General features: G+C 35.9%; 1 protein-coding gene across 1 annotated transcript in view; it reads right to left on the bottom strand.

The window, feature by feature from the left end:
* KIAA0825 (KIAA0825 ortholog) overlaps positions 1 to 21252 on the bottom strand; it is a 235677-nt gene that overhangs the window by 40146 nt on the left and 174279 nt on the right. The window lies entirely within an intron of this gene.

The following is a 21252-nucleotide window of genomic DNA, read 5'->3' on the forward strand; positions in this document are numbered from 1 at the left end:
TCTGCGAACGGCTTTCGGGTGGAACGGCAGGGAGGCAGGGGACCCATCTTCGTTTGCAACTGTGATGTAGTCTTTCTATGGACAGTAGAGTTGACCACCCTCATTTCTAAACACTTCGGATTCTGATTGGTTTTCAATTTAAGAGGGACCTTTCTTTGCAACAGATACGTACATCTCTTGGGGCTTAACCTTATTTTGGAGGCTATATTTTTAAAAGAAACAGAGTTTTAATTTGACTTTGAACAATTCATAAAAAGCTGGATGAAAGTTGGATTTTAAAAGATTTACAGTGCAAAAAGAAGATTTATTTACTTGAGGTTGTTTTTTTCTTTTCTATACAAAACTCCACTTGCAGTAAAGAGGTCTGAGTTTTCCATGAGAAGGTCTTTTATTTTGTTAGATCATACGTGTGGATTGGTTGGAGTTTTAAAACAGAAGAAGACTGTAACCTGATCCCTCTGTGTTTCCCTTGACATTTGCCTGCAATTCTAGCTTGAAAGTCTCCAGCAGGCGTGAACTGTCTGCTTACTTTCACTTGCATTTAATATATTTGATGCAAAGGGGAAGAAAAAAATCAAGAGTATGGCTAAGTGGAAAGTACTGAAAGAAGTGGTTGCTTTAAATTTGCTTAAACAAATGTTGGATGAATTAGGGGCCAAATTTGTAATTTTGGGGGAAAAAATGGAAGAAAGAGTAGACAGGATGGACAGTTATGTGAAACAAATAGCTGGAGAGATGAAACAAAGATCTGGAGAAATAAAGCAGGTTCTGAAAGAGTGGAAGTGCTGGAGAACTAAGCAGAGACCAGAGATTTTGAATTGGAGAAAGAATAAAAAAATGTGGCTTTGCTGGAGCTAAGAGAAAAGTGTGATACAGAAAAAGAAGCCAAAATGGACTTACAACTAAAACCAACTGATGATATAATAATACAAGGGGATATACAAATAATAAAAAAGAAGTGTGATTTGGACAATCGGCCTATCCTGGATTTGCAAAGAGAAGGTGTTACATCAGGAAAGTTGTATTTGAGAGGAGACAAACAGAAAATGATAAGTCCGTTTGGGGGATATTGTTGGAAAGGATTAAAGATCAAGCTTTTTAAAAGTAAACAGAAGGTTTATAAAGTGAACTTATTTGATTATGGTTAATATATATGTTGAGGTTTTTGGCAGTTATTAATGGGATTTTCTTGTGACCAGGATTGAATGATGATGTTTTAAAGATTTGTGTATAAATGGGGAGAGATTTTTCTTTGTTTTTTTTTTTTTTTAGAGAAAATGATAAGTTGGATTATAAAATGGATCTCTTTTTGATTAAGGTTACAATATATTTGTTATAAAAGTTATGGATTTTTGTTCTCATATATAACAACTGTAGTGTGTGTGTGTGTGTGTGTATAATCATTTTTGGACTTTTTGTGGGAAACAGAAAAAAATTAAATTGTTGTATGGATTTAATGGTTAGAAATAATATAGGTTAATAGAAGTAATAGAAGTAATTTATGAATTTAGAGCAAGAGTTTATGTATATCGTTACTTATATCTGTTGCAAGGAGGGTCAGAAGTTCATTTTTTTTCTTTTTTTTCCCCTTGCTTTCTGCACTTTCATTCTTTACTATCTCTTTTTTCTATTTTTTCTTTCTCTTATTTTCTCTTTTAACAATAGTTCTTGTCAGCTTTTATTATGTTTCTTTTAAAATTTAATAAAGTTGTTATAAAAAAGAGAAAGATGATACAGATGAGGTCTTCCTATGCCAGATGACACACTTTCAAAAGGCACGCAACTGTGACAACGATAGATTTTAACTACCCTGTCATTTGCTGCCAAGATGTTAGAGATCCAACAAATTCCTGTTCTCTGTCACTGAAATCTTCATTTGTCAGCAAATGGAAAGAGGAACAGGGGATCTTCTATCTTGGACCTAATCATTACTAACAGGGAAGAAATGGTTGAAAAAGTAAGGGTGACTGGAATGTGGGAAAAGATAATTTTTTTTGCTGAACTTGGAAGGAAGGTATATCCAATCCAATGGGTTGAAATACTTAAAGACTAAAGTGTCTGGGAAGTATAGAAAATCCTGTGAAAGTAACGTCAGAGAATTACTACTGGAAGAAAAAAAGGTAGATATCTAAAGAAACCAGTGTGGATATACACAGAGCTTTCCAAAATGCTCAAAAGAAAAATGTATAGGACATGGAAGGAAGAGCAAATAACCAAAGAAGGATACAAGGCAGTCACCAGAAAGTATAGGGTTTCTTCAAAAAAGCTGAAGTGCAGAATGAGCAAGGCTTGCAAGAAATACTGAAAAGAGCAAAGAAGGATTTTATAGGTGTGCCAGAAATAAAAGGAAAGACTTGGGCTAGGTATTATCAAATACAGCTAGGTATTATCAAAGAAGCAAGTACTATTCAGTACAGTATCTTTAATGTTGGTCTGGAGTAAATACAGAATTTCCCATGCACAATAATAGGTAATTTAGGCAGAATCATATCAAATGATTTGAAACACTCCATCTCTCCTAGACTAAGTTGCCATTCAGAGGATAAGCTGTCAACTGTCTATCTCTTGATTGTTTATGTTTGCTCTTCCTTCCATTCTTTTTCCAGCCTCCTCACAATCTCCCATAATTGTGAGAACACAGAGGTGAATTGGTAACAGGTTATGGTGAGAAGGCAAGAATGTCTTAACTCATATTTTATATCTCTTAGAAGATATAAGAAGGGAGTTGAAGTCCTAACTGGTCATAATTGTACACTAGTGGAAGGAGGGAGCTGTAGCTCAGAATAGATGAGGGGTGGGAAAACAGAAAATGCATCTCTGCAAAGGGCAAGATGAATTACATCCTAGGGTACTGAAGGAACTAGTAGAGGTGATTACACAACCATTCACTGCACTCTTTGAGATTATTTCTTTGGGAATTGGTGAGGCTCCAGGAGATTGGAAGAGAACAATTGTTGTTGCTATCTTCAAGGAGAAGAAAGAGGACCTGACAGCTTGATATCTATACTAGACAGGGACTTAAGCAGATTATTAAATAGTATATTTGTGAGCACTTGGATAGGAATGCAACAATTAACAACAGCTAGCATGGGTTTCTCCCAAACAAGTTATGCAAGACTAACCATTTCTTCTTTGTTTTTTTGGACAGCTTAATATATCAGGGAAATCCTGTGGATATATTGCACTTTGATCTCAGCAAAGTATTTGACAAAGTTATCATCATATCAAATCCCTTTGACAAAGATATCCTCATATCTCATATCACTGCCACCCAGAGTCACTTGGTTGAGATGGGCAGCTATAGAAATTAAATAAATAAATATCAAACTTCTATCAGCAAAGCACCACCAAGAAAGCAAAGTTCACATGGAGTTCATTAATCAGGCATAAAACCAAGGAATGCAGGATTAAAATACAGAATCTTAGAAACTGAATAAGCAAAATTCATGCCTTCGTTTATGAGAAAATTAATTAGGCAGAGTCTCAGTGAATTGTTGGAACCTTTTTCCCAGAATGTTTAACTGAAGGGCTAATTGCCCTTTTCCCAAATAAGCCTGCCACATAAACTTCGAACTGCTCCCCATCGCTGATGTTTTGAAAGACTCTTTTTTCTTCTCAGTCTCAGTAAGCTCTTATACTTCATTAACAAAGTGATACAATATAATATATATAAAATATAAATAAACTATAGCCGATACAGCTATTAGATGGATTCATAATTGGCTAATGATCACACACAGAAAGTACTCACAAATAGCTTCACATCAGATTGGATACTGTTATCATATGGAGTTTGCTGTTCAATAGTTTTATTAATGACCTGGATGAAGGGACCGAGGGAATTATTATCAAATTAGCAGATGATGTAAAACTAGGAGGAGTGTTTAAAAGAGAAAGATAAAATACAAAAAGTTCTAGGGAGACTTGAACAGTGGGCCAAAATGAAGAGATTTAAATTTAACAGGGTTAAAAGTCCTGCATCTAGAGGGAAAATGAAAGGTATAAGTATAGGCTGGGAGAGATCTGATCTGGCAGTAGTACATGTGAAAAAGATCTGGGGCTTCTAGTAAATCACAGGCTGAACAAGAGCCAACAGTGAGATTCAGCTGGTAAAAAGACAAATGCTATTTTGGGATATATTAGTAGGAACATAGACTCCAGATCACAGGAAGTAATTGCCCCACTCTGCCTACTCTATTCAAGAATATAATCTGCCTATCCTATTCTACTCAAGAACATAAACAAACTGGAATAATTTCAGAGGAAGACTACCAAGATGGCAACAAGACTGGAAACCAAGTCCTACAAACAGTTAAAGGAACTGCTATGGGTATGTTTAGCAGCAGAAGACTGACAGATGATATGACACAAGTCTTCAGATTTGTCATATACAGAGGACAAGGCTAGAACCAATTGACTGAGAGTATAGGAAAGATATTAGGAAGAATTTCCCGACAGTAAGAGCTGTCAACCAGTGAAATAGATTGCCTCATGAACTGGTAAGTTCCCCTTCAGTCAGAGGCTGGATAGCCATCTATGTGAAATGCTTTTCCCAATCCTGCATTGAGTAGGAGGTTGGGTTAGATGGCCTCTAAGATTCCTCTCAACTTTATGATACTATGATAAGTAGATTTTTTAAAAACCAAAATATTTAAATATAGAAATCCAGCAAAATCATGCTGTATTGACTGGACAGGTTATACAGTGGAAAAGGAAAGAAAAACTATTGTAATATTAGAGATAATAAAAATGTGGTTAAATATTTTCTCAACAGATAGAAAAAATAAATAATAATTTTAATTCTAAAAATGAATCAGTAATATAAATCCTATTATTAAAAGTTTTGATGAAATGAGAGAAGGATAAGGAAACATCAAAGGAATATACTATAGCTACAAACCTCAGTGCTGGGGGAGGGGGTACTAGAAAAAATAAAGAAGTAAGATTTTACTGGAAAATGTAATAATTTTGTCTATATCATGTTGTCCTTTAAATATGAGAATGGAAATATAGTGATGATCATGAGAAGCTAAGTTAAAAAAAAAAACAGACTAGAGGGAGAAGAGTATTTGGCAAGAATGACATATAGGTAGTCCTCATTTAGTGACTGCCTCATTTAGGGACTGTTTGCAGTTACGACAGTGATGAAAAAGTACCTGTGTGACCAATCCTCGCATTTACGACCTTTGCAGGTCTGTAAAGCAAAGGAAAGCTGAACTAAAATCATAAGCAGTCGCAGTTTTACTTAGCAACTGCTTCACTTAACAACCGAGTTGCCAGTCCCAATTGTGGTTGCTAAATGAGGACTACCTGTACTTAATAACTGCAGAGGTAAACTGAGAATTGAATTTAAATAAAATACAGAAAAATCTATATGTTGAGGAATGACTATAGTTAACAAAAAGTACAAGCAAAACTTTGAGAAGAGAGGAAAGCAAAGGTACATCTAGATCTACTTTTGTACTTCTAATGTAATGTAATGTCCAAACTGAGAATTGCATACTTTCCATGTAGAGAGATGCATATAATCAAAATACAAAAGCAGTTTAGTTTCACACTGTGGGAAATGTATCAGTACCTACTTCAGATTGTACATACGTAAAGCTACAATTTTAATTCCACTATTTCTATGTAACCCTGAACTCAATAAGATATTACTGATTATAGTTTTATTTAATATGGAGCAAATGTCATCAGTATTATGGTATATTAGAGGAAACATTAGAAAGCACATGGTGGATCCAAACTGATTTGTAGGAGGGGACCCAAAGCAATTAAAAAAAGACAAGGTCACACATTTCCAATACCTCTTGTTTGGCACTACTGAAATTAAAGCAAAAAAAAAAAAAGCCTCATGTAATAGTGTGTGTGTGTGTGTGTGTGTGTGTGTGTATATATATATATATATATATATATATATATATATATATATATATGGCAATTCACCTTCTGCTAACGCTCTAAATATTCCACATGTATATCAAGCAACTTTTTATATGGTTCATTAACTGTATTTTCCACATGTATATCAAGCAACTTTTATATGGTTCATTAAAGGTTTTAAACATTCATTGGCTCAGTGTGTTAGTGTTGTGCAATATATTCCACAGAAGTGTAGTACAAATAAAACCCTTCTCATTCACTCATTAAAAGTTTTTGCAAAGTTCACATGACTGTTTTGAAATAATTCCACTGGGACAACATAATGGGACATGGAACAGGAAAACAAATTGTTCTGCTTGTTTTCAGTTTTAGCCAGTAGTTAAAATTGTAACTTTTGGAAGCCAAAAGGAAAATTGTGGCTTTATTAATATATAGTATTCAAAACATTAGAGGATCTGAAATTTGAGTAGGACACTGAAAATGAATAATTTAATATTTTAATAACTTCCTTTCCCTCCCACATAGCATTAATCTGTTTTTATGTATACCACAAAAGATATCCTTCTTAAAGAACATTCTGGATTAAATGTAGTTGAATGTCACTTTGGCAAACATTTTGTCAGGGCTTTTAAACCTTTAAAATTAGTATTGATTTGTTTTACTTGCTTTTTTATCCTATTAATATTAAGCAATTGATTCTAGTGCTTCTAGCTGCTTAAATTGCAATTGTTCCTGCAAGCACTTTTATGTTGAAAGGCTAGAATAGAGATTAATTAATTAATTATGATGATGACAATGTTGATAAGAATAATTATTATGACACTTATAATTTATCTTCCTAAACAACTTATCCAAACCCTTTCAATACAAAAACAGCAGTCCTTTTTTTCAGGACAGCAAAGAACAAAAGCTTTGTAGTTATATCCAATGGCCTGGGGCTCCTGGCAATTATAGTAACCACATGTGACACTGAGGGCAGGCATGTTTTTCAAACAGGTTGGTCAAAGGCATATAGGTAGAAGTGGATTAGAAGCTTCAACAGATTCATATAGGTGAATCTGGCAGCAGGACCACAACTCTTTACTCTCTGCACAAGCAGATAGCTAATACTGTAGAAAAATGAAATCTCTGCCTAGTGAAACCACACAGAGAACAGCTATAAGATTTTTTTTAAAAGATCTTTTATCCTGCCTTTATTATTTTTATAAATAACTCAAGGTGGCAAACACACCTGATACTCCTTCCTCCTCCTATTTGCCCCACACCACCAACCCTGTGAGGTGAGTTGGCCTGAGGGAGAGCGACTGGCCCAAAGTCACCCAGCCGGCTTTTATGCCTAAGAGGGGACTAGAACTCACAGTCTCCTGTTTTCTAGCCAGGTGCCTTAACCACTAGACCAAACTGGCTCTCCAGTTTATAAATTATACTGTGGCTTGTAAGCTGAGTCAGATCAGGAATCAGATCAGGATATTCTTGGCATAGGCATGCTTAAAATTACTACTTCAGTCTTGGTGCCCCAGATTGAACTAATTTTCAGCCAGAGAGGTTATTTTATAGAATCATACAGCCTTGACTGACTTAATAGTGTCAGTCAAGGCTGTACGATTCAAGTCATAAAAAGATGGACTTAGTAACTGCTACATGCAAACAAAACCTATAGTTATCCATAGTTACCCAACATTACTTATAGTCTCAAAGATAGATAGATAGATAGATAGATAGATAGATAGATAGATAGATAGATATTCCCAGTAGAATGTATGTTATCATTTCCATTTAGTGACTGAAAACTTTTTTGTTGTAATTAGATATTTAATATCTCAGCTTGGGGGGGGACGCGGTGGCGCAGTGGCTTAATGACGCTGAAAGTTGCTGGCCAGAAATGGTCGATGCTTCAGCGGTTCGAGTCCATTTCTCGTTAGCAGGGTGAGCTTCGCGTTAGCAGGGTGAGCTCCTGTTTCCTCCCCAGTTCCTGTAAACCCAACAGTTCGAAAACTCACGTGAGTAGATAAATGGGTACTCTCACTCCGGTGGGAGGAAAAATGCTGGTGGCGCCTTGCAAAAAAGGAGTCGGGAGCAGTTGCCGGTAAGCGTGAAAAACTGCGTGCGCCCGAAAAGGGCACGAAGCAACGGAAACCCCGCCTCCTGCGCTCGCCAGCTGGGCTCTGCTCTAGGAAGGAGGCACTGGCAAACCACTTCCGAAACATCTTGCCTTGAAAACTGCAAAAGGACTCGTCCAAGCAGTCACTGCAGAGTCGGTAACGACTGAGCACAGATTAAAAAAAAAATATCTCAGCTTAGGAGCTTGTGGCCATACAGATGCTGGATTAGGGGTTCTTAGCATAGGCATGCTTGTACAAGTCTGGAGGTACAGTTCAGTAACTTCCTTCCCACTCCTGCATTAAATAAATCATAGGTCCCCCCAATTTGTCTCAGCCCCAGCACTGCCATACAGTAGTTTGTACGTTTGGTCACCCAGAGCGCAGCAGAGAATACTTTGCACATAAATGTAAATAACATTGGGCTAACTAGATGCTCAGCTGAGAGGTCCAGAGATACTCTACTGCAGTTTCAAAGCATTGTGCCACATACCTATTACGTTACTCATTCACTGATTAACTCTTTTATGTTACCTTTTAAATTTTTTGCTCAAGCTGACCAACAAATGTATGAACAGCTAATAGCAAAAACATGGTATAGTAAGGGTAATATTCCACATCCATGCTCCTCATGAATGGGATAGCCAGCCTAACAATCCTTCTGTGCATACAGAACCTTTATATTTAGTCTTCCATTTGTGATAGCTGATTCATATCCTTAGTTTATAAATGACTATGACAGAGACTGGAATGCTTCTATATTTTGTAAAAACCAGCAGTTCTTTACGTTAAATATGAAAATACATTTATAGATTATTTAATTATAATGTTAATATGCCACTAGTTCAAGTATAAAACTATATGGAATGCTAAATACCTAAAGATATTTACCATTATTATGTAGCAATTATAGCTTTCTTTCTAGTTGTCTATATTCTCCAATCTTTTTTTGGGGGGGGAGGTTGCCTTCAAGTCAGTGTTGACTCCTTCCAACTGTCTGGACTAGTCCCTGCAGTTTCCTTGGCAAGATTTCAGAAGTGGTTTGCCATTGCCTGATTCCTAGGGCTGAGAGAGAGTGACTGGCCCAAAGCCACCCAGCTGGCTTTGTGCCTAAGGCAGGACTAGAATTCAGTCTCCTGGTTTCTAGCTGGTTTCTAACCACTACACCAAACTGGCCCCTTTACTCTCCAATCTATCAGCTTTTTAATATCTCAGTATTAATAAAGCCAGCTGTAGTAATAATAATAATAATAATAATAATAATAATAATACACATATTAGTATAATTTACAAGGAGCACTTAATTTGGATAAGTATTACATGAAAATATTATAGTAGAATGTTATGATGCATTATTACATATGACTATGCCATTTTAGATATTTAAATGAACTTTATAAAACATAACATGGTTTGTAAAATGAGGTTGATAGAAGTAATTTTTCAGTGTTGCTTATATGTATTTCTATTGAGTACTCAAAGATCCTACTTCTTTCATAATACTCTATAACATGGTTACAAGTGCATTGAAATTCATCTTGTTAGAATGGTAGTAATATATCCCACCAGGACTACTGTTCCTAGTAGCAATTTAAAATAATTATTGTGAGACTTGATTCCAGACATCAGATTTCCAATAGAATTACAATGAGGGAAGTGTATTAGAGACAAAACATTGCTGGAACAATGTGAGACAAAACATTGCTGGAAGAAAACTTCATAATGGCACAATTTGGAACTAAGCTTCAATTTTACAGTAATAGATTCTCTTTATGATGGCACAAAGGAGTATATGCACTTAGCAAATTTAAATCTATTATTATTCACGCTTTGTGGATTGCAGTGCAGTAAGGAGAAAAGAAATTAACTTTTTAAATATATTTCTTACATAAGATAGGATCTACTCTGAAGAACCTTATACAAAAAACTCCTTGTTACTGTTCAGAAATATACTCAGTTTTGGCAACTACAAGGAGCTGCATAGGTTCATTCATTATTTTTAAATATTTCTGATTTCTCATCTACATTTCTGAACTTTCAACAACCTATAACATATACCCACTGAAGATGTAATTATGTAATTCCTAATTTCCTAGCAGCACCTTATATAAGGAAATTGGAATAGAGTAATATTCACAATTCACATTAGTAGAGTGAAATGAGTTCCTCTAAACAATTATCTATATTATTTATTGGTCTGATGTCTCTAAAAGTATTAAACGCCTTCATGTCTTCTAGAGAAAAACTCTGGCGAAGAGAAAAATATATTTTAGATAGAATATTCTGACTGAACTCCTATATTGTTGATTCTAATTTTCAAGACTATTTCCTTTCCTTGTACCACTGCAAACCATCTGATTTTCTTAAGCTTTTCTTTTTAAAAAAAACTTCAAAGAAATAATTAAAAGCAACTTGCAACAACAAAATCCCTTTTGTTTATATAGAAGTGCAATATGTCGTAAGTTATGTCATGGGCAACAAGGAAGTTGAATGAAGTGGGGATGTGTTACTTAAGAACCTGTCTGGTAAGCAAGAAGAAATACTATAAGATCAGCAATGAATGTGTGGTGAACATGGATTGAATGCAAGAGTGAGTGACCCTGTACAAAGTGTGTACACTAAAGTGGCTTGGTTATCTAAGAATGAATGAGAATCAAACTGTAAAATAAATATATGAAGGAAGAGTGAATGGGCTTAAAGAAAAGGGAAGACTGAGAAAACTATGATTGAATGGAATTAAGAGAGAAAGTGGGAAGTTCAAAGAACAAACGACAATGTATGAACCAGTATATGGCCCTAGTGGAATGAAGATTTGAAAGGACAGAGAGATATGGAGAGGTAAAACAAATGGTGTTGATGAAAACAAATTGTCTTTCCTCCTGATTTTGGAGAAGTTAGAAGGGACAGCAAGCAGTCTGAATATTCTGCGACTGGCAGCCATCATGGCATCCATTTTATGAATAGACATGTTCCACTATAGCAGCATTTTATAAGAGGATCCCAAAACAGGATCTCAAAATTCCTCCAAAGCCCAAACATTTACCTACCTTCAATTGTAATATTCACCTGAATGTGCTGTAGGAACTGCTGTTCTGACAAAAATAGGCTTTAACAAATCAATACTAATGTATTTTCCTATTAGCCCTATATTTAATTAGTGTTACTCATACAATATACTAGTTCCCAGGTAATGAAAAAGAATTAGTGTAACTTTGTTTGAAGATGTTACGCAAGAGAAAAGCCTAGTCCTATATTATAAAACCTGAGTTTTTTAGTGAGCCTTTTCAGATATCATGATTTACCATACTTAAAAAACACTTCTATTAGGAAAAAAAAATGAAACAATCTCTGTCACTGACTTTCTGAAAAAAAATCATTTGATGCTGCCTCATTAATCTTTTGATGACTCTATAAACACATTGAGAAGAGAAAATGAGTTTAAGGCTGAAGTCAGAAGTTTCATACAACAGAGTAAAGACAATCAGGAAAGACAATCAATTAACCAAAGCGGCCATCCATAAAATAGTCATATCAAGTCATAGCTAAGTAGACTATGTTAAATCTACTTCTATATTGATTTATAAAAGTAATATGAACAGCTATTGAAAGAGAGCAATTAATGTATTCTTATAAGCAGTATAAAATGTTTTCAGCTTACTGTACATCTCCTAGGGTTTAGGATTATATAATGCCACATAGTTATATTGTATCAAATCAAAGTTTATTGATTAGCCCTGAGGCCTTATCAAAATAACAATTAGACAGTAATGAATGAATAAAACTCTTTACAAAAGTAATATAGCAAACAGATTAAATAAAACATGAATAAAAATAGAGTAATAAGTATAAGTAAGTATACATGTAAGTGAAAATATAAATCATATTTCCATATCACCCCAGCAATTCACTCCAATCGACCCCACATACATAGATCTCAAACGCATTGCTTTGCTTAAAAACAAGGCGGTGTTATATGTTATTTTTGGGTTTTGACCACACATAAAATATGTTATTCTGATATGTGAATCCCAATGGGTCGTTCGTTTAATGTATGGGCCAAGATGTAAGTCTCTCACTGTCTTATACAAGTTACAGTCGGATAGTATGTGTGCTATATCCTCAATTTCAGGTGCTCTGCATATACAAATGTGTTCATTATAAGGGATCCTGTTAAATCTCCCATATCTGACCATAGTGTCAAGTCGTTCAAATCTAGCTCGTGTGAATGCCCCCCTAAGTTGTTTTGGCATTTGCATTTTTAAGTAATTATTAGTTTGAAATGTATGTTTATAACAGCTCAGCCATTTCAAATTGCCAACCTTACTAAGGTTGGCTATATCTTTTTGTGCTTCAATATCCAAAATTCTTTGTACAGCTCTCTTTTTAGCTTGATCTCCAAGAGCATCGGAGACTGGGAGACCACAATTCCTTATAAAATTGATATCAATTGTGTGATCCAAGAGGTCTGTCGTTGGGATTTTATCTGTTCTAATAAACACAGTCTAGGAAGTCTATCAGATTCCATTTCATTAATTTTATACCAGTAATTATACACTCTGATTTTAGTTTGTGAATAGATTGTATAAATTCCCAGTTCAGCTCTAATAGAGGCAGCTGAAGTCCTTTTATCTAACCCCAGGATGCTTCTCAGATTCCGTGATTGTGTTTGTTCGATTATTGTTGTAGAATCTAAGCCCCAAACTTCTGCTGCGTATAAAAGCACAGGAATAACATTAGCTTTATATACTTTAATTATTGGGGTCAAGGAGCCTAGGTAGCTATGAGTTTTTAATTTAAGCAGTAGGTTCATACGTGCCCTTGCTCTAAGTGAGCTCCTTTGATGGTGGCAAATCCAAGATCCGGTTTCAGAGAAAATTACCCCAAGGTAAGGAAAGGCTTTCACTTGCTCTATTACTTCACCATCTAATCGCCATCTATGTCTCTGCTGACCTTTTCCAAATACCATAATTTTTTATTTTGATTTGTTAATGATTAGAGAATTATTCTGACAATAGAGCTAAGCCTTCTTAACAACCTGCGAAGTCCCACTTGCAAATAAGATAATATCATGTCATCAGCATATAACAAGGTGTTACAATATGTATTTAGGACTTTAGACATGTACTGAGGGGTCCTTCATTACTCCCGGAAGACTATATAGACTAAATAACAATGGCGCTAATATGCACCCTTGTCTTACCCCTTTATATGTGTTGATCCTGTTTATCATAGCTCCATTTACCCCAAACCTCACTCTCAAACATGTGCTTGTCTATAGAGCTTTAATCAATACCAACAGTCTATGTTCGATTTTGAGGGCAATTAGTTTACTCCATAATAATTCTCTATTCACCGTGTCAAACACTGTAGTAAAATCAATAAAGGCAGCATAGAGATGTCTCCTCTTACCGGCATATTTGGCGATCAGGTGATTTAAAACGAAACAGTTATCAATGGTCAATCGATTCTGCCTAAAACCTGCTTGTTCTTCTGCCAGGATACCTTTTTCATATACCTAGCTTTCAAGGCTACTCAAGAGTAATCAAGCATATATTTTGGCAACAATATCTATTAAACTAATAGGCCTATAATTGCTAGGGTCCTCTTTATTCCCTTTTTTATATATAGGCACCACTATTGCCATCTTCCACCTGACTGGGATCTGGCAGGTGTTATTTATATGTGTAGATAGACCTGCCAGTAAGGGACACCACCAGTTAGGGAAGTTTTTAAATAATTCGGCTGGCAAAAAATCCTCTCCCGGGGCTTTATTACTCTTTAGACCTTTAATAATGGCCTGTATCTCATTTTCTGAAACTGGTGGCCAGGGCAAAGTAATTTCAGTAGGTAATGAATCACTGCTTAAAGGCTGTTTTTCTGTAGAGTCCGTTAAAGCAAATAAACCTCTATAATAATTCTCCCAATCTTCAGCAGAGATTGGGATATCAAATGCAAATCTCCATTCTCTTAAAATTCCTGCTACAGAGTGCCAAAATATAGCCAAATTATGAGTTTTTGCTGCTGCCTCTAGTCCTGACCAAATTGAGATGGCGTGATTTTTTTTCTTTAATTTTATACGTTTTTTATATACCCTTCTTAAGGTCAGCATCTCCTTGTGTGTATGAACAGAGGAACATCTCTGAGCATGTCTCATGGCTCACTTCAGTTTCTTTTTCGTCAGTTGACATTCATTATCAAACCAGGGAGATCTGCCTATATAAGAACTTTTCACTAAAGCTTTGGTTGTTAAATATTTCTTCAACGTATAGCACAGATTTGTAAATGGATTAGTAACTAACAACCAGTCAGCATTAGGAGATCAAATTGTCTTAACCCATTTAGCTACATTCTCTGCCTTAAGGCTATCTAATATAGTCATAGTATCGACTTTGGCCCATGGTAGTCTTTTATTTTGACACACCTCATATTTATTAGTGAGCCACCTGGTCTTATTAAATAGCCTTAGATCTGAACTACCCATGAAATTCACACTCACTGGCTGATGGTCACTTTTGCCTCTTAGGTATACTATAATCTCTGAAAATAGGTCAACTTTATTTTGCAATACACAAATGAGATCTAACACACTTCTTGTGTGGGCTGAATGATAAGTGTATGGATATATATAACTATTATCCTTGCCCCCCAAAATTTGAATATTACATTTAAAAATTATAGAAACTAAATACAGGCCAGCATTATTACTTTTATTATCTCTTGAGAGCCACTATGGATGACTCTCAAGGAATTCATTTGGAAAACTATTCTTTTGTGTAAAATCATGAAGAGATGATCCTAATTTGGCATTAAAATCGCCAAATAATATAATTATGGATTGAGAATATAATGATGTTAATTCATCTATTATCATTTCTAAACTTATCCAATAATTGAAATTAAAATAAGGGGATGTGTGTGGGGGAATACATTTACTACTATTACTTCTAAGTCCTTATATCTAAATTTCACAGCTAAAATATGTGGGGAAATTTATCTTCATTATATAATTTCTCTCCCTGCCAGTGCAATTCTTGCTTGATAAGAGTACAAAGGCCACCAGAGGCTTGTCCTTTGTTCTTTAATATTTGGGCAGGGATATCCCATCTTTGAAATCCCGGGAGTTGTACAAGTTCATTCTCTCCTGTTAACCAGGTTTCCTGAATAGCTATTATATCAAATTTAGAGAGGAAGCCCGCCAATTCACTGTCCACCACTTCCTTCCATCCAGCTACATTCCAGGACACAATTTGTATAGATCTCGTACAGGCAGGATGTTCTAAGCGGGATAGTGAAGTGGGACGTAGAGGTACATTCAGTCAGTTTGTTTCTGAATCTGGTACAATATTATCAATGCTTCCCAAATAAACATAGTTATTATAAATTTCAACTTTCCTTACAGGAGGTTGTATTTGTTGCTCTTCTATACTCAATCCTACCTTCTGATTTTCTACTTGCTGAGCTTGCATGTGTCTAGCATCAAAATGGGGGTTGGAGACAAAAGGTTGCTTCCTTTCAAGGCCTCCCTTGTTGATTTCCATTTGCAGTGATGTAGACTGACGAGATATAGGGTGACAAGATGTAGGTGAGTCAGTCCCTTGCTGAATAAAATCCAGAGTATAAGCCATCCTTGGGTCAGCTGCTAGAGGCGACTCTGCGGGTTCTATCTGATTTTCCGATGCCAAAGATATTAAATCTCTGACTGCAGTTTTATCCTCTAAGTGATTAGTTAAAGTTTGTGTTGTAATATCCCGCTGGGTGACCTTTCCTTTTATATTATTCTATTTAGGGCTAGTTTGCCTTCTCTCTTTTTTGGGAGATTTTATTTTTTCAGAGTCTGGGCTTAGTAACAGTTCCATCGAGGAGCAACTTGATGGGAGTAGGGTATTGAGAGTCTCTGTTGCTTTTGTTACCGATTTCAGCATTGATCTTACTGTATCAATTTTATTTAAGATCAATTGTTGTTCCCCTGGGGGAAGAGTGGCAAACAGATGGGTTAATTCTTCCTCATTTTCCACAAAGTCTTCAAGGGCCTGTATCTCTCCTTTCTGCAAGTCTGGAGCCAAATTTCCATTATCCTTACCTTGTTCTGACCTTATTAAAGTAGGAGAACTCCTCTTTGTGGATAATAAGCAATTATAGTTAGAGTTTTCAAGGTTTGTTCCATCCTCCCTCTCTGTCTTGGCTCTCTGCCCAGGCTTTAATAAAGGCTGGGTTTGGGTGTTGTGAAAATCATGTATTGGCCAGATATGAAACTTCCTTAGGTAATTTTCAAGCTTTAAGAGCATTGATGGCAAAGCAAACTGTTCAAACTTTAACAATATTCTTTTGCATCCATGCCTGCTAGGGAGCCAGGAGATCTCTGTTATCTCATTAGAGTATACTCTGCAGCGCAAAAGTTGTGAAAGGGAGTTCAGTATTACTCTTTTATTATGCCACCTACCCTTGTTCATGGGTACATCAGCAACTTGAAGTAAAATCTTATATCTCTGTAATACTAGTCTATCCTTCCTATCCTCTCCATCTATGCAACCCCGGTCCGGCCCTTCTGTCCTTGGATTTAATGTAGATGTCAGCCCATAAAGGTTGCTATTTGCTTTCTTTTCTGAATTGGTGATGTAATCTCCCATTAAAATCTTTAACTCGTCTATCTTTTTGTTGAGTACATCATGAGAAATGCCAGGCTGGAAGAATCACAAGCCGGAATTAAGATTGCAGGGAGAATCATCAACAACCTCAGATATGCAGACGATACCACCCTAATGGCAGAAAGTGAAGAAGAACTAAAGAGCCTCTTGATGAGGGTGAAAGAGGAGAGTGCAAAAGCTGGCTTGAAACTCAACATTAAAAAAACTAAGATCATGGCATCTGGACCCATCAATTCCTGGCAAATAGAAGGGGTAGAAATGGAAGCAGTAATAGACTTCATTTATTTGGGCTCCAAGATCACCGCAGACGGAGACTGCAGCCATGAAATTAAAAGACGCTTGCTCCTTGGGAGGAAAGCTATGGCAAGCCTAGATAGCATATTAAAAAGCAGAGACGTCACCTTGCCGACAAAGATCCGCATAGTCAAAGCTATGGTTTTTCCAGTAGTAATGTATGGCTGTGAGAGCTGGACCATAAAGAAGGCTGAGCGCCGAAGAATTGATGCCTTTGAACTGTGGTGCTGGAGAAGACTCTTGAGAGTCCCCTGGACTGCTAGGAGGTCAAACCAGTCAATCTTAAAGGAAATCAACCCTGACTGCTCATTGGAAGGATCGATAATGAAGCTGAAGCTCAGATACTTTGGTCACCTAATGCGAAGAGAGATCTCTTTGGAGAAGACCCTGATGCTGGGAAAGATTGAAGGCAAAAGGAGAAGAGGACGGCAGAGGATGAGATGGTTAGATAGCATCACTGAAGCAATGAGCATGAAACTGAGCAAACTCAGGGAGGCAGTGAAGGACAGGAAGGCCTGGCGCAATATGGTTCATGGGGTCACGAAGAGTCGGACACGACTTAACGACTAAACAACAACAATCTTTTTGTTAGCCTCCAGAAGCTGGCCAAATATAGAAATAACTGTTTGTGCTGTTAAGAGGCAATTCTTGGCAACCAAGTCCAAGTCACCTTTAAAATTACTCCTAATATTGTCCATATCCTCCCCTCTGCCTCCTATTAACACCTCACTTCCACACAATGAAGTTGTACCATCTTCCACATCCCAATCCAGTGTTGAATAGGAATTATATATGGAGGTTACAAGGGGAGAAGAAGTAAGGTGAGAGGATTTACTCACATTATCCATTGGCTGTAGAAACTCCTTTATTTTTGGTTGCCTAGAAGTGGTTTTGTCTTGTTTATGTCTTGACTTACCTTGTTTATAGTTTCCTCTTGGCTGATTCTCCAATATATGTCTCCTTTTAAACTTTCTTTTCAAGTTCTTTTTTAATCTTGCTTTAAGATTTTGCATCTTTAGCTGTTATTAGGAGGCATAGTTCTGTTCCTCCATTAAATATCAGTCTCAAGGGTCCTGAGAATATTTTTAAAACGATATAATCTAAAAGTCTAATTTTAAAAACTACAAAAATCTAAAAAACGTATTCTAAGTGAAACTGTCAAAAGATCTAACTGGTATTATCTAAAAAAGAAAAAAGAAAATTAAAATAAACAGTTTAAGATAATGAAATTTATAAAAAAGACAGGAGCTTCCAAAAATGTGTGTTGCTCCTCCAACTGCTGGCTCACCTCCTGAAGTCAGCAGTTGTATTGTATGATAAATAGTTTTAGTTCCAGGTTTGGTAAAAATAGAGAATATACCCCACCAACATCATACAAGAAATATAAAAATAATAATTGCATTTTATTCTTTCATAATAAGCATTATGCATTACAATGGTCTTATCCTCAATATATCATTTAAGAAAGTCAAAAAACAAACTACTTGAGCACCAGCTTCTGTGTTGGCTTCTAATAACATTTGCACCTGTGTAAACAGGGTCTTTAAGTTACAGAACCTCCAAAAAAAGTTTAACTCAAAATGCTTAATATTTCTTTCCCAAAATTCAGTTGAAAGCTATACAATTTCTTAAAATACTCAATATTTATATGATTTATACACCTGCAATATGAAGTAGTCTGTTTTATTTCTTCATTGCATGTGCTAAATTTGTTATTTACCAATTTTGGTTCTGATACTGATCATCTGCTCCAGACAGATATCCTGCAACAATGAGCCCTCACCTATTAGTGATGTGTTTATAATAAGAAGTCAAGATGCAGTCTTTAAGAAAATTAACCTGTTCAAGTTTCTGTTGACATTCTACTGTTGGAGCAATCAAAGGACACAAAATGGTATTATAATCCAAGTATCTCTTGGGTAAATCAACAATGGAAAGCTTCCCAAGAACCAATGCTACAATATCCATATATGAAGTTAATTATTGTGAACTAACTTATGGTACCTTTTACCATACCACAAACAATAGCTAAATCTTGCAGATGTGGGTGAACTGGGCAACCAGCCAATATGAAGACACTGTCAACACGATTACTACATTTTCTGGCCAAAGGAATGCTTGCCACAAAGGAAGTTTAGCATAATCTTAAGGATCGTGTTGGAGTCAGATGTTATTTTTTAAAATTGAGTGAGAGATCTATGTTTGAAAAAAAATCCAGTTTTATTTGCTAACCAAATTTATTCCCAATATTCTACCTAAATCATTCACATACTGTATAGGAAAACTGTAGATGGTCCAGAGTCATGGCATTGTTGACAGGCCAAAGGGAAGAATTTTCAACTCATCAGGTATTCTGAGCAAAATGGAGAAATTCTCATAACCAGATGTGCTCACCATACTAAAAGTATTCCAAAGTTATTCAGATCCAGATTAATCCCTTCAGATGAATAAAGGTAGAAAAAGAGATGCCAAAGTCACAATTTAGAACTAATGAAATGAAATAAAATCATTGATGACAATAAAGTATTAGGAACAGAAATCCACAGTCTTTTTATGGCTGTTAGCAAACTGATTGTGCTTTTTGATGGAAGATTCAAAGATTCTGACCTTGAATACAGGGAAGATTATGTTCTCAAAAATATACTGGGGGAAGCAATCCCTAAATTCCAATGTGTAATAATTGCAGATGATTTTCAGAACTAACTGATCCATAGTGATATTCTTCCCAGACTGAAAGTTATAGACAATCATTCAAATTTACTTTGGCAAGATAAAAAGGCAGAGTCTAGTCAAAATTGCCACTTATTCCCTCTCCTTCAATTCTGGGAATTATGATTCCTGAAGTAGACTTGGAAAACCTGGAATAAAGTAATAAATGTTTCCAGAACAATTGCTATCTTGTAGGAACTGGGAAAAAATCCTGATTCTGTTGATGAAACAAATCATTTTCTTGTCCAAAGTTGACATATGGAGGAATTGTGTCTCAAAAATACTAGTTCCATGCAGTGAGATAAATTTCATAGCTGCTGAATGCAATTAGTCTCATCACTGATATTGATATAAAACAGACCATAATTATCACATTCCATGCCCTTTATTCCATGGTGGGTTTTCTTTGTAAGAATACATGATCAAAATCAAACATGTCTCCTCAAAGCAAAAGACCTGCCATTGTGTAAGAGAGCTAATTTGGTGGTGTTTAGGAATGTTTACCTCCCATTGGGCAAGTCTAGCAGTCTTTTCTGAAAAAAAAAAGTTACTTTGTATTTGGTGTCATTTGGTAAGCGAGTCAATAATCCCATGCAAGCTAGTTAATTTCAACAGAAACAGAGCAGGTTTTACTAGAAAACAGTCTGCCCCCGCCCCAAGTTTTTGTTCTTCTTTGTCTGTTAGAGCCAAGTGGACTTTCTATGAACTCCTATGAAGTTTCTGTTTCACCTCCACAATAAAATAATTTGTCAGACACTGACATATGATAAATATAAGGTCATTGCAATGAATATGGTAACACAACCAACATAGAATAAGGAATAGAAAGACCAGCTTCTGCCGAGATTTGTTGATGACACACAATAGGGCAGGGAGCGCCAGAAGCACTTGATTAAACAGCTTGGAGCACTGAAACATTATCAGTTGAAACTGATCCAAAGCTCATAGAATTATTAAGATTCGTTCCATATAATAGTTTCTTCCAATGGAGAAAGACCCCTGTTTACATACGATCTGCTCTAGAGAAAAAAAAAATGGATGGTTTTACCAAATCCATGGAGTTGGGATCAAATTCATAATCCTGTCTTGAAATTATACAAATGAGGAAAATAAGCTTCAAGAATAAAGAGGGAGAAGAATGGTTAAAGGCATGAACTACCATTTCTGGTGCTGAGGAGACCCTTTACCACAGTAGGAGTGGAAATGGCTTTTACAACTTCTCTTGTAGACAAAGAAAATCTTGATATAGATCATTTAATGATTATCATCCAATTATCAACCATGAACTTAGTGGGGGTACGAACAGTTGGCAAATAAAAATCTCTAGCTCCCAGCAAATAATCAGAGTATAAGATGGTAAGGAATAAGTGTATCAAAAGAGAGAAGAGGAATGCTACGAGTGTACTCTGATATAAATCACAATATGAAACACAATATTTATTCTTTGGAGAAACTACAGTGACCAATTATTAATTTCTCTATCTAAAGACTGATGAGTCTAAGCCTGGGGTGAAAACAGTGGTTTTCTCAATATTGATGGTGGAAAATGGTCTGACATATTCACAAATGAAAAAAGAGGAAATGGTCTAACATATTCACAAAGCGAAGGACTGATGCTGACT

This window comes from Python bivittatus, unplaced genomic scaffold, assembly GCF_059951505.1.
Source record: "Python bivittatus isolate LINGU-HERP-01145 unplaced genomic scaffold, Pbiv_v1 ctg000850_np1212, whole genome shotgun sequence".
NCBI lineage: Eukaryota > Metazoa > Chordata > Lepidosauria > Squamata > Pythonidae > Python > Python bivittatus.